We start from the raw sequence: 14599 nt of genomic DNA on the forward strand, positions 1-14599 counted from the left end.
TCTTGGTGATGATGAATTTCTTTAGCTTTACCTTGTCTGGGAAGCACTTTATCTGCCCTTCCATTCTAAATGATAGCTTTGCTGGATAGAGTAATCTTGGTTGTAGGTCCTTGCTTTTCATCACATTGAATACTTGTTGCCAGTCCCTTCTTGCCTGCAAAGTTTCTTTTGAGAAATCAGCTGACAGTCTTATGGGAACTCCGTTGTAGGTAACTCTCTGCTTTTCTCTTGCTGCTTTTAAGATTCTCTCTTTATCTTGAACCTTTAACATTTTAATTATGATGTGTCTTGGTGTGGGCCTCTTTGGGTCCAACTTGTTTGGGACCCTGTGCTTCCTGGACTTGTATGTCTTATTTCCTTCACCAAATTTGGGGAGTTTTCCTTCATTATTTTTTCAACTAAGTTTTTGATTTCTTGCTCTTCTTCTTCTTCTTCTCCTGGCACCCCTTGATTCAGATGTTGGTACATTTAGAGTTGTCCCAGAGGCTCCTAAGCCTCTTCTCAGTTTTTGAAGTTTTTTTTTGTTTGTTTGTTTCTTGTTTTTGTTTGTTTGGCCTTGTTTCTTCTTGCTGTTCTGGTTAATGCTTATTTCTTCCTTACATTCCAAATTGTTCATTTGAAACCTGGCTTCCTCCCCTCCACTGATGGTTCCCTGTAGATTTTTCTTTATTTCACTTAGTATAACCTTCATTTCTTCCTTTATGTTGTTGCCATACTCAATGAGTTCTATGAGCATCCTGATTGCCATACTTTTGAACTCTGCATCTGATAGGTTTGTTATCTGCATTTCATTAAGTTCTTTTTCTGTGGTTTTGTTTTGTTCTCTCATTTGGGCCATATTTCTTTACCTTCTAAGTTTGGCAGCCTCCCTATGTTTGTTTCTGTCTATTAGGTAGAGCTGCTTTGACTCCCTATCTTAGTAGTGAGGCCTCTTGTAGAAAAGGCATCTGTAAGTTGTTTGGGGTAGAGTCTTAGGTAATCACCATGTCAGGGCAACCCACTTGAATGCTTTGTGGCTCTGTGTGAGGGGAGGACTCGGAAAGGGGACAGTGCTGCTGCCTGGTTTCTGAAGGTTTGCCTGTCACTCACCCCATTTCCAGTCACTTCATCTACATCCCATATATGACTGGTGCCTTCCAGCTGTTGCTCTGGTAGTGAATCCCAGAGTGGAGATTTCATATGTTCTAAGTCAGTGCAGGCCCTTTAAATGGAGTTTCCTGAAAATCTGGCAGTTTCCTCCCAACCCCTACTGGTTTTTATAGCCAGAAGATATAGGGATTTATTTTCCTAGTGCTGGAACCCTGGGCTGTGCAGTCTGGCTTGGGGCTGGGATCACTTGCTCCCTAGGTGTCCCTCCTTATTTTTATCCACCATACGTGAATGTGGGCCCCTCCAGTCTGCTACTGTCACCTCTCTTCACCACACTGCATCTCTATGCCTCTCCACCCCTCCTACCCATCTGGATGAATGTGGCTTCTTTAAATCCTTGGTTGTCAGACTTCCATACAGCTCAATTTTCTGACAGTTCTGGGTTATTTGTTTTGAGATCTAGTTATAAATCTTTCTATGGTTGCATGAGGAAGTGAAACATGTCTACCTACACCTCCATCTTGGCTGAAAATTCTCTCACTTCTTGAATTATCATTACCAAGCTCTGTTGTAGGCTGAGCACCATTCCAGGCACTGGGGTGACCGAGACCAAGTCCACCCAAAAGGAACTTACATGTTAGTGGGGAAAGACAAAAAACCTGATGACAAATTGTGGTAAACAATGAGAATTTAAAAATTAAGTACAATAGGGGATGATGTAATGCCAAGGTGGGAGGGAGGTTGCTCTTTTTAAAAAGATGGTCAGGGAAGGGCTTTTAGTGAGATGACATTTGAGTAGAGGCTCAGAGGCAGAGAGAAAGCAGCAAGCCATGGCAGTATCTAGGGGAAGCACTCCAGGGAGAAGTCCCCAGGAGTGGAAAACCCTGGCCATGCCCCCTGTATGAGACAGGCGAGAGTCTGACATGACTAGAGCAGAGTGTGCAAGGGGGACAAGGATGGACACAGACAGGGGCTGTGCCAATCACAGTGAAGCTTGTAAACTACTATAAGGACTTGGCAGGGATTTTTTCTCAAAGTCATTTGAAGGTTGCAATCAAGAGTGATGTGAATTGACTTATATTTTTACTTTTTTTTTTTCAAATTACCAGAGAAAGTTTATTTAGAAAGTTACAGAGGTCGTAGAAGTGAGCCAGCTGGGTAGGCTTTGTAGGCTCAGGAAATGAGTTACAGAAGCAAAAGAAGGGCCCTTAGAAGTTAAAAGAGAGAAAGACAAAGGTAACACACCTGGAGGGAAGGAGAGGGGAAAGGGAAAGGTGAGGGGGTGCTCCAGAGAGGGAGAGCAAGCCTAAATTAACTTATATTTTTAAAGGCCACCCTGGTTGTTAAAGGGATAATAGACTTTAAGGGCCAGGGGAGAAGCACATTAGTCCTGAAGAAAGCCTTACACCAGTAGAAGGGGTGATGAGTAGTCAGAAGTAGGACACCTTTTGAAGATAGAAACAATAGGATTTGTTTCGAGGCACGAAAGAAAGGTAGCAATCAAGGATGACTCCAAGGAACTGGGGCCGGAACAATAAGCATGCAGAACCCGCCCCAAAAACCACTATAAATGCTAAAGAAGAATGGTGGATTCTGCCTGAAACTGCTCACTTAGGCACTGAGAGCCAGGATGGAAACACCAGTTGTAGTGTCTGGAAGATATAGACAGATTGGTACTCATGAGAACAATAACTCTTTCTGGACTGGGGGAACTAAGAGAAATGCCTCAGAGAAAATTCATAATGGAGTTGGAGGAAGAGTCTTATGATGTCATGGGCAATGTCCTCAATGACATCATCATCATTAATGTCACCATCCTCGCTAACACCTTATAGTACTTACTCTGTGTTCTACGCACTGTGATAACCACACTACACTTATTAATTCATTTAATTTTCACAAACCATGACGTCAATAATAACATGAGTTCTAATTTACAGGTGAAGGAGCTGAGGCACAGGGAAGTCAAGTCACTTTCCTAAGACCAGTCGTGAAACTGAAGTGTGAACCCGAGCAATCTGGTGCCAGCCTTCCTGCTGCATCTTAGCTTGTCTCTCAAGGAAAGCAAATGAAGTACAGCCATAAAGCATCATGGGCCATAAGCTGAGCTTCCTGAGGACCAGTCTGATATGGGAGTAAGCTTAACTACAGCTACAGGCATGGAGGGTCACAGTTTCCATATTGGGCCTTTGGCTGAATTCTTCCCAGCCCCATGCCAAGCTGCACAGAAGGGTGAGTGGAATTTTCCCTCCCCTCCCCCACTACCCTTGGGGGCTATGGACATGGCACAGTCTGTACAACCTTATCCAGCAGCCCTGCCTAGGGGTAAGGATAAGATATTCCAATCTGCCCTTTCCCCACTGAGGTAGAGGTAGCCTGTAAAGGGTTGGGGTAAGTTCTCTAAGGGCCTAGGGTATCACTGCTTCAGTTTGCAAGGTGAGTAGGGCTAAGATCCTGGTGGCATTCTCTTATGAAAAGCCAGTCTCTTCACTATTCAAATCTGTGGGGGCTATAGAAAGGCCCTACACACCTTACCAAGCCTAGAGTTTCTTTAGTAAAGATTTTGGGGATCACTTCAGCCTAGGCCAAGCCGGGAACTGAAGTTCTAGAGTTCCAGACCAAAGAGCCTAATGGTGAAGTCTGGAGCCTGGAAGGTGCCCTTGACAAATTTCATCAATTGCCTGCATCTCCCATAAACCAAGAATAAGCCCAGGGTACATAAGACTTTCAGAATTGTCACTTCCTGGGGATGGCTCAGGACAAACACTCCACTGAGCTTGCCCGCTGCCCACTAGGCTAATGGCCAAGAGCCAGGCAACCCTGGTAGCAGGATGACAAAACTAAACACTGGGCTTTCAGGTGGCTGGCTCATGCCACACTTTCTGGCAGCAATTAGACGCCAGTACTGATTGCCTGCTGAGGTCACTCTCCTGGTCAGGTGAAGCGCACTGTGCCATTGACCACCACGTTTACTTCCAGCTTGGACAGCATGGGACAATGTGTACCCAGCTTATGCCAAGGTGGTCTCAAGTCATTGACATACAAGCTCAAGAAGGGGCCACAGGATACCACTGCTTTGTCAACTCAAATTTTATCTTTGCTCTACCTAAAGAACTGCAGTTTGCCCTGAATAATACGCTGCTTGGTTCTTTTAGGTTATACTCACCCCAGTGTAACCTGGATACCTACTGTACACCAGTATGTGAGCCTGGAAGGTTGTGCTATCTGTTCACGTTCACTTCCCACTTTCACCGCACTCTCCTGGAAGTCACTGGTGCATCCCATCCTACTGACTTTGGGCGTGGACATGCAACTGGCTTTGGCCAATGAAATATGAGTAGATATAGGCTAAAGCACCTCCAAGCAAAAGCATTCACTGCACATGTACAGCCTGTACTGCTTTCTGCATGAGGATAGCATTATTGAGAAAGTGGCCACCCTTTCAGCTTGAGTTCCCAAATGAGAACTACCTGCTCAAATCCTTGTACCAGGGTCTGCTTCTGGGAAAACAAAAAAACAAACTAGGCTAGAGCTTGGATTCATTCATAGCTTCTACTCAAAGAAACATGATAAGCACATTCTGTACCAAAAACCTAGAGCTAGCTTTTCCTAGAACAAAATCCAGATGCCTTGTATCACTTACACTTGGACCTAAGAACCCTCTCATCATTCCCCAAACAGAGCAGGGCCCTTCATGGCTCTTTGTCTTTCTACCCACTTGCCCCCTATCTGGCTACCAGCCTCCCCACTCATCCTTCAAACTGCAGCTCCAACAGAACCTCTTTGGGGAAGCCTTCTCAGACATCCTGAACTGGCTTAGTCACTCCATCCTTCTCTGGGCTCCCAGGTAAGCCTCCTGATCACTGCCCACACTATAAACATATCAGTTTCTGAGGGCCTTTAGACTGCTTCAGCCCAAGATGCATACCTGAGTCCTCTACGTGCCCCAGAGCCTGCATCTCTCTTCCTTCATCAGGCTCCTCTGGGGTAGTTCACAACTTTACTGGAAAAACATCCAAGTGGCTCCCAGTCTTTCTGGGAGGGTTTGAAGATGTTCCGGGCCAAAGAGGGATACAATGGTGTTGTTCAGTCTTTCACCTTGTCCCAGCCATTTTTCTGAAGGAAGAAGGCCACGGCCCTGCAGACAGCACCAGGAAGGGGAGGGGTATGTAGGGGAGAAGTTCAGGCATCCACCCAGGAAGATGCCAAAAGAATCCATCATCTTGCTTTTGTTTCCACACAGACCAGACCAGCGGTGCTCAGAACTACTGTGCAAAAAGAATCATCCAGGAAACTTTTCTTCAAAAAATCTAGATGAAGAGGAAGGGTCTAGTCAAGAAACAACTATAAAGGACCCATGGTCATGGACAACAGGGTGGGGATTGACTGTGGGAATGGAAGGCAGATGGGGCATGGGAGAGAAATGTGGGGGGGGCAACTGTAACTGAACAATAAACATTTTTAAATGAAAAAAAAGAGCCAACAAAAAAAGAAACTTAAACACACTAAATTTATCACATTTTATGAAATTCTAGGAAATAGCTTTTTAAATATTAGGTTTTTTAACATGTGACCTCACTTGTGTTCACTACAAATTAAGAAGTGTTTGTACTGAGGTATTACAACCTATGCAGAAAAGAGTTAAAAAAAAAATTCCCACTTGGTAAGAATTAAATTTGAGTGTTCTAATACTTCATTAGAGATTTCACAGAAGAAAAGCAGATGGAAGTCTACAAGTAGACTTTTCTCAAAATATTCTCATAGATTTTAGAAACTTTACAAGTCATATAATAAACAGTATATGCAATTCTTAAAAAAAAAAAAATCTAGATGTCTGAGGCCCCCATCCAAAGATCTTCCTTCAGAATATCTGAATTGAAGCCCTAGCACTTGAATTCATTAAGAAGTCGCACGGATATGTAATATACACAACAGGATGAAGAACCCAAGGTCTGACAGGCCCTGTGCCTCCCACAAGACCCAGTCTGTTCCACAGGCGACCCAGATGGAGATGAAGCCCAGATGTGCACAGACCTGGAGAAGCCACCTCTGCACTTTTCCTCATATGCTTGGGGCAGACACTCAAGGGGAGGGTCCTGGACCTCCCTCCCTTCAGACTTCTTACCATCTTAATAAGACCACAGCAAGGACAGGGCCAGTACACCGCCATGCTCTGCAGTGATACCCAGTTGCTCCAAGCCCAAAGTCATTTTAGATTTCACTTGTAACAGAAGCTGCTGATTATTCACTAAAAGCAACCCCTCTTCCTAGGCACATGACAATATTACATTTTCCAGAATTCCTGGCAGTTAAACATGATCCTGTGACTGGGTTCTTCGCACTGGATAATGAGTGAAAATGTTGCAAGCTACGCCTTTATAACGATGGTGGGAATTTACTTTTGTGTGGGATGTAGAAAGCTACAAAGTACACCATTCCCAGTCTAAGAATGAGAAAAAGCCATAAATTTATAAAATAACTTTTCTTCAGCTAATCAGAGATGTGAGGTCACAAGGCAATTAAATAAAGTGAATTATGAGATAGGAAAGCCCCTCCAAGGAGAGACAGAGCACGTGAACTGTTCACCTTGGGCAAAGCATAGGAGAGAGAAGTAGCTGCCATACAAGTGCGTCAGAAGAAACTGGCTAAAATCTTAAAAGCCAAATGTGAACTAGAGTGTCAGTTTGGAAGAGACTACTTCACACCACTCACAACCTCTTACCCACAGGTCCTCACAAGAAAGATCAGGCCAGGGCAGAAGACTGGGGAATCTCCTTAATGCTGAAGGTGTCCCAGAGGTGACTGCTGCTTGGGAATAGGCACAAACCTCCCTCACTTTCCCAGATACACTATCATCAAAGCAAAACAGCAGGCCATCAAAGAAGGGCATTATCTTCTGAGGATACAGACAAATATCTATTGCTTTGGGGGAGAAATTGAAAAACCCACTTGTTTCTTGTAGAAGGGAAGGAAACTGCCTCAACCTCAGGAAAAAAAGTCAAGATCAATTGCTGGTGGAGAAGATATAGCACAAATACCCTCTTTTCTGGGGGAAGGGCCAGGACCCTCCACCAAGACTAAGCAAAGGTCTGATACTGTTGGGGGAGACACAGGAAACTCCTTCCCAAGAACAACCTCAAATACAAGGCAGAGTTTGGGAGATGGAAGAGCTGGAAATCCCCACTCAGGAGGCCAAGATGCACAGGACCTGCCAAAGACTAAGTCTGGACTCCTTTATGAACCTAGCATTGAGGAACACGCAGCATCAGTCTAGTCCTGGTGAGAGACAAGAGCATGGAGAGAGATGCCCTCCTGAGGCACAGGCAGGCAAGGATGGCTGAAAGCTGAGGGCAAACAGGAGCACTGAGAAAAATTCTCTGGCACGCCCCTCAATACAGTACATGGTAACAACAGCCCACTTCTGGAGAAATTGGAGGTCTGTGGTGCACTGAAGGTAATGACAAGAAAACACAAACCAAGCTCAGCTTCAAACTCAGACTGACCTACCACTGTCTCTCCATATTAATTGACAACAGGAGAGGCATGTCCAGAAATAAAATTATTTATCTTAGTGCCTACTGCTCCTCTACACATGCTGTCCAGGAGTAATTAAAAATTACAAGATACACAAAAAAAAGAATAAGAAAAACAACTCATTTTGAAGAGATATAACAATCAATGGATCCAGAGTCAAATATAACTCAGATATTAAATTTTTCAGATAGGAAATTTAAAATAATTATGATTACTGTGTTAAAGAATCTAGTGGAAATTGTGGACAACGTGCTTGTATTAGTCAGAGTTCTCCAGAGAAACCAAACCAAATAAGAAAGAATGACAAATTATAGAGATTGACTCACGTGGTTATAAAAGTGGAGAAGACCCACCATCTGCTGTCTGCAAGCTGGAGGCCCAGGAGAGCTGGTGATGTGATTCAGTCGGAGTCTGAAGGCCTGAGTATAGGGGGCCAATGATGTGAGTCCCAGTCTGAGTCCAAAAGCCCAAGAGCCAGGAGCACAGTGTCCTAGAGGAGGAGAAAATAGATGCTTCAGCTTAAGCAGAGAGAGCCAACTCATGCTTCTATTACCTTTTTGTTTCATTCCAGCCCTCAGTGGATGGGAGCACACTGGCGAGGGAGCTCTTTAATTATAGTCGTTCCCCCTGATCCATGAGGATATGGTCCAAGACCCCCAATGGATGCCTGAAACCACAGATAGTACTGAACCCTCTATATATTATGGTTTTTCCTATACATACATACCTTTCCACTTCAGGGAAGCATTTTACAGCTTCTCTTTGGCATATTCAAATTGCCAGCATGACCACTCTAGCACTTTGGGACCATTATTAAGTAAAATAAGGGTTACACAAGCACTAGAAACCACAACAGTGGACCTGATAACCAAGATGGCTTTGAAGTAACTAATGGATGGGAAGTGTCTACAGTGTGGAGACGCTGAACAAAGGGAGGATTTAGCAGTGCATCCCAGGTGGAATGGAGCAGGCCATGAGAGGTTTCATCACACTACTCAGAATGGAGCACAATTAAAACTCATAAATTGTTTATTTCTAAAATTTTCTATTTAATATTTGCCGACTGTAGCTGACCATGAGTAACTGAAACTGCACAGAGCAAAACCACAAATAAGGGGCGACTACTGTACTCAATCTGTGGACTCAAGCGCTTATCTTTTTCAGAGACCCCCCCTCACAGACACGCCCAGAAATAATGCTTTATCTGAGCATCTCTTAGCCCAGTCAAGTATACACATAAAATTAGTTATCACAATGCTTAAACAAATTGGGAGTTTCAGCAAGGAAATGACAACTATCAGCAAGAGTCAAATTGAGATGGCAGAAAATAAAACATGATTTCAGAGATGAGGAGTTCCTTTCATTGGTTCCTCAGTAGCCTGGACATAGCTAAGAAAAGACTCCATGACCTTGATGATAATGTCAACAGATGTTATCCAAACTGAAACACACACACAAGAAGTGGGAAAACCGAAAAAATAATAATAAGTGGGAAAGCCCACCAGAGAAGAGGGTTGCTCAGTTGGTTGGAGCATTGCTCTATACACCAAAAGGTTGTGGGTTCAATTCTTTGGCACATACCTAGGTTGTGGGTTTGATCCCTGGTTGAGGCACATACCTAGTTTTCAGGTTCAATCCCCAGTTGGGGTGTATACAGGAAGAAACCAATCAATGTTTCTCTCTCACATCTTTCTCTCTCTCTCTCTCTCTCTCTCTCTCTCTCTCTCTCTCTCTCTCTCTCTTTTTCTCTCTCTTTCCCCCCTCTCTTACTCTCTAAGGTCAATAAGCATATCCTCGGGTAAGGATTTAAATTTTTTTAAAAAATAAAAAAATGTTTATGAACTCAAAAATATGAACCATAAAAGAAAAGAAAATTGGTAAGTTAGATTTTATCAGCAATTAAAAACTTCTCATCAGAGACACTATAAAGAAATGAAAAACTAAACCACAAACTAGGAGAAAATACTTGCAAGTCACATTCTGATAAAGCACTTATATCCAGAATATATAAAGAATTCTGACAAGAAAAACAAACAACCCAATGTAAAAACTGGCCAAAAAAAAAAAAAAAAAAAAAAGGGAAAAGTTGTACATTCTACTAAAAAAGAGATAACTTTGGCAAAAGAGAACATGAAAAGATGTTCAACACAATTAGTCATTAGGGAAATACAAGTTAAAGCCACAGTGAGATATCATGACTCCACAATTCTTAGAATGGCTAAAGTAAAACAGCTGACAGTACCAAATGCTACCTAGGATGCAGAGCAACTCAGACTTTCATACTCTCCTGGTGGCAGTGCAAAATAGTACAACCAGTTTGGCAGTTTCTTATACAGCTAAACATACATTTACTATATAACTCATCAAATTCACTGTTAGGTATTGACATAAGAGAAATGAAACCATATATTTACACAAAGACCTCTACACAAATGTTTGTATTAACTCCAAAAACTAGAGTGTGCAGGCACCAATCAACAGGAAAATGGATACAGAAATGGTTACATATCCAACCAGAAGCAATTAGTTGATGCATGCAAGGATATAAAGGAATCTCAAAGGCATAACGTTAAGTGAAAAAAAAAAAAGCCAGATTCAAAAGGCTAAATATTATGATTCCATTTATATGACATTTGAAAAGAGCAAAATGATAGAGATAGAAATAAGATTAATGATTTCCAGGGGAGAGTCAGGGAGAAGATTAATTAGAAGTGAGGCAAGGAGTGGTGGAAATATTCTATATCTTGATTCTGATGGTCGTTACACAATTTGTCAATATTTCATACAACTGTATATCTTCAAAGAGTGAATTTTATGTAAATTACACTTCAATCAGCCTGAATTCAAATATAAAACAGTGATCATGGAGCGCGGTGGGTCCTCCTCTACACTCTGTTCTCTCTTCCCATGACTGTCACCTGAACATGATGCAACCTAGTGTCAGCCTTGAGGTCAATGAGGACACTCAAGCTACTGCAACTTAAAGGGTTTTCAAACACCAGTCCCTCATGAGAAAAGTACAAAAATTGAGGAGATATATTTAGCAACTTTTATAACAATTTATGTAAGTAATATTACATCTGTTATATCTAGTAATATTTTGTATGTCTTCAGGGGTTTTTCTCCTTCATTTCCTCCAGTAATTCATTATTATTATTATCTTTAAATGTTTAGTCTGGAATGGATTGAAAATGTTAAAAAATGGGTCCTTGGCCATACAGTTTGAGAAGCACGGCCGAGGGGATGGTGGAGTAACTTGGAGGACCCTGCTTCCCTGAATGACTGCATGAAGCAGAGCCACTGATTACCTGGGATACTCCTCTTAGACCATTATGTGAATGAATAATAGGTTTCGTTCTTTGAGTCTTGGCATTACTGTGTGTCTGGCATAGGAAACAAACCTTCCCCTGTCCGGGATTGTCACAGAGGCATGCTATCTACTGACTCCCAGCTGATGCTTCAGTCCCACACAGAGCTAGAAGCAAGCTCTTTCAAGAAAGCACAGGCTCAAAATATATGGAAAAGCAGTCAAAGTAAGCATTACTTTTCACACCATAGATAGCCCCCACTAAAGAGAGGAGGTAAGAGCATAAGTTCTCCCTTCAGTAGGATTCAGGCAAGCTGACAGCAAAGAGGAAGTAGGGAGCCATTCCAAAAGTCTGCAACTTGTCAGCAGAACTTGGCTTTCCCAGGCCCATCGTGGGAGGAGCAGGACTTGCATCAGCAAGTACAGAGTAGCAGTTTGAACAACTACAGCTGCCCCAGAAAGGTGGTTCTTGGGCCTCCCATTCATTGGGCCACCTGGGAATGAGTGCTTCTATTGTTGAAGGTGCTCAGACAATGTAACTCACCACTACAGTTCTGCCAATTCCTAATTGTTAACTTCTTTTTGCGCCAGTCTCCTCATCTGTAAAGTGAGGGATAATGATAGTACCTATATGTATCATAGGATTTTTCAAGATTTCGATAACAAGTAATTCATGTAAAAAGCTAAAACTGCCTCACTCTTTAAAAGAGTCTGATAAATTTTAACTCTTGACTGATTTAGTTGCAAGTCAATTACCTTTGTAATGAGATGATTTCCCTTTAGTCACCAGATGGTGCCTCTATGGTGCTTGAAGGTTGTAGGCCTTAGACACTAACCTGACTAGCGTAACTAAATTCTAAAGCAGCAATTAGAGTTTAGGGGTCAATGCTATACTTCAAATGTAAAATTATGATTAGAGGACTTAGCAGGGATATTAAATTATACCTAGTTATGGTGTGGTTGCAGCTTAGACTCACATCTCACTGCCTTTAAGAACTCTTCACATTAAGCATGAGTATATGAGTACAGTGCCTTCCAGTTTATAAAGCAATTACATCCATCACCTGGTATTAGCCTCATGATGTCTAGTGAAGTAGAAAGGATTATTGTATCTATAGCACAGATGAGGCAAGGGGCTCAGAGGTTAAGTGGCTCACCCAAGGTCATGGGGTTAATGAGAGTAGAAGGTGGGGCTCAGAGCTGCATCTGGTTCCAAGCTCATTCTTTTTTCCCAGATACTTTTCTGACTCTCCAGGCTTGCCTTACCTGACCCAGAGCACACCTCCACTTCACAGTCATTTATACGTTATGATTTGTAACCAAGCAAAAGATTGATAATAATAAATATACAATTAGGTTAAACCATATAAAATTGCTGATATTTGAACTCCAGAAATGGTGATTTCATATAATCCAACTGAATACCTAATGCTTGCTTGGATACTTACCAGGGGTTAGGCACTAAACTAAGCACTATACATACAACTGCATTGGCTTATCTAATCATAATAACCCTATTATCTCCATTTCAGAGAGGAAGAATCTGAGGCCAGAGTTGCAACATTAATAAGTGGTGGGAGCAGAATTTAAATCCAGGCATTTGAGCCCAGAGCACAAGCACTTAACCACTGTACTGCTCTATCATTTATTTCCCCAGCAGGAAGACACAAGCTCCTGATGACAGAAACCATGTCTGATTCCACAGTATAGTGCTGCATGCAACATGTGGTACTCATCCATTCATTCACTCAACAAACCTAAGGGCTAACTAGGCTTCTTGTGAGACTGTTCTCCATGAGTCTCAAGCATTTCTACACATCTTGTGAGCAGAGGCACTGACTGCTCTTTGTTCCAGAGTACCTTTTAAAGATATTTATATATCAAATAGCCCTGGAAGATAGAGATACTGTCACCCTCCAGAGAAAAGGGCAAACAGGCTGTCCAGTATAAAAGACTCAGGTTCACTAAGCTCACTGTGTAGGTGTCATCTGGCCCTCTTCATGTAACCCTAGAGAAATCAGGGCTTGGAGAATGATCACAACAAGGTTAACACTCTGGCAACTGATGTTGTTATGAGTAATAAAACTATCCCTCTGACCCAAGAGTCTCATCTTTTACCAGCATGAAACTAGCAGGGTAACTTGTTAGCTTTCAAGTGGGATACAATCTCAAACTCAGAGGTCTTCCTTTTTTTTTAAATGAAAACCTCAATCTATTCTTTTTTTAAAAAACAGTTTTATTTATTTATTTATTCATTCATTTTTAGAGAGAGGGGAAAGGAGAAAGAGAGGGAGAGAAACATTACTGTGTGGTTGCCTCTCATGCGCCTCCAACTGGGGACCTGACGTGCAACCTAGTCATGTGCCCTGACTGGGAATCGAACCAGCGACACTTGGTTCGCAGGCTGACGAATCCACTGAGCCACACCAGCCAGGGCCTCAAACTCAGAGTTCTTGATGATACTGTGTAAGTGCTGGCCAAATGAATGAATGCGTGTAATGAGCACCCTTTGTGTACAGGGCACTGTGTCTTAAACATTGTAGCTATCTCTCAGGGAGCCCTGGCTGTCACTGCCAGAGAAATAATGTAAGGAAACAGACAGGACTGTGGGTCTCTTCTCTCTGGACTGACTACTGATCAGCAAAATAGCCACACCAACACTAGCCTTTTATTAAGAACCAACTGTGTGTCTGGCTTCAATTTTCTGAATTCCATAGTGTCTACCTAAGACACCATGTAAGTCCTTGTTGAACAAAGGCCCCATTCACTAAATATTTATGAGTACCTACTATGTGCCTGGCTCTGCTCTCATGGATTTATCAACTGGTGGGAGAGACAGTCAACACACAAAATATCAGATAGTGGTAAAAAGCTCTGCAAAAATTTGAAAAGGAAAGTGAACTAAAAAGTGAGTGAAAACCACTTTAGAAGTGGTGGTCAGAGGAGGCCTCTTGGAGGAGGGGACTGCTAAGCTGACACCTGAGTGATGAGAATCAGCCTTGCTCAGATCAGGAGGATGAGCATTATAAGCAGAGGGAATGAGATTGGTACGTTCGAAGGACAGCAAGAAAGCCAGCATGGATAGAGCCCAGCAAAGTCAAGAGGTGGTAGAGGTGAGGACAGAAAGAAGGACAGGAGCCAGATCATAGTCTCAAGAAGCTCCAAGAATGTTTCCTGTCAAAATGACAGTGGGCACAATTGAGTGCTTTCAATCAGAACCCATCAGTCACAGTTGCAAGGATCGTCACACTGTAGAGGGTGCTCAATCCTGCACTATGAAGATTTTGCCTCAGCAACTCTGTCATCTGTTAGGTGACCACCTGCTGGGAAAAGCCAACAACAGAAAAAAAAGCAAAACTTAGGTAGCCCGAATCTCCAGAGAGTGGGTAGTTAACAAATTCAACACATCATGGGAATTATTTTTTAAGAGTAGAGTTTCTGTGACACCAGCTAAAGTCAGTCCACATGGACTCATACAGAAAACCCCTGTCCAGAGATTGCCTAAAAAACAAAAGCAGGATCCCTCCACCCCCACCCCAATTACGGGATACACACAGCCACTGACATGTGAGGGGCACTGCCAGACATCAGAGAGGCTGAGGAAGACCTTGCAGGTGCATGTGGAACATGGGGTTTTTAAAGGCAGGGTATGGGGCAGGGGTAGAAGAC

The sequence above is a fragment of the Furipterus horrens genome, unplaced genomic scaffold (genome assembly GCF_987537825.1).
Source record: "Furipterus horrens unplaced genomic scaffold, mFurHor1.1.pri manual_scaffold_10, whole genome shotgun sequence".
Taxonomy (NCBI): Eukaryota; Metazoa; Chordata; class Mammalia; order Chiroptera; family Furipteridae; genus Furipterus; species Furipterus horrens.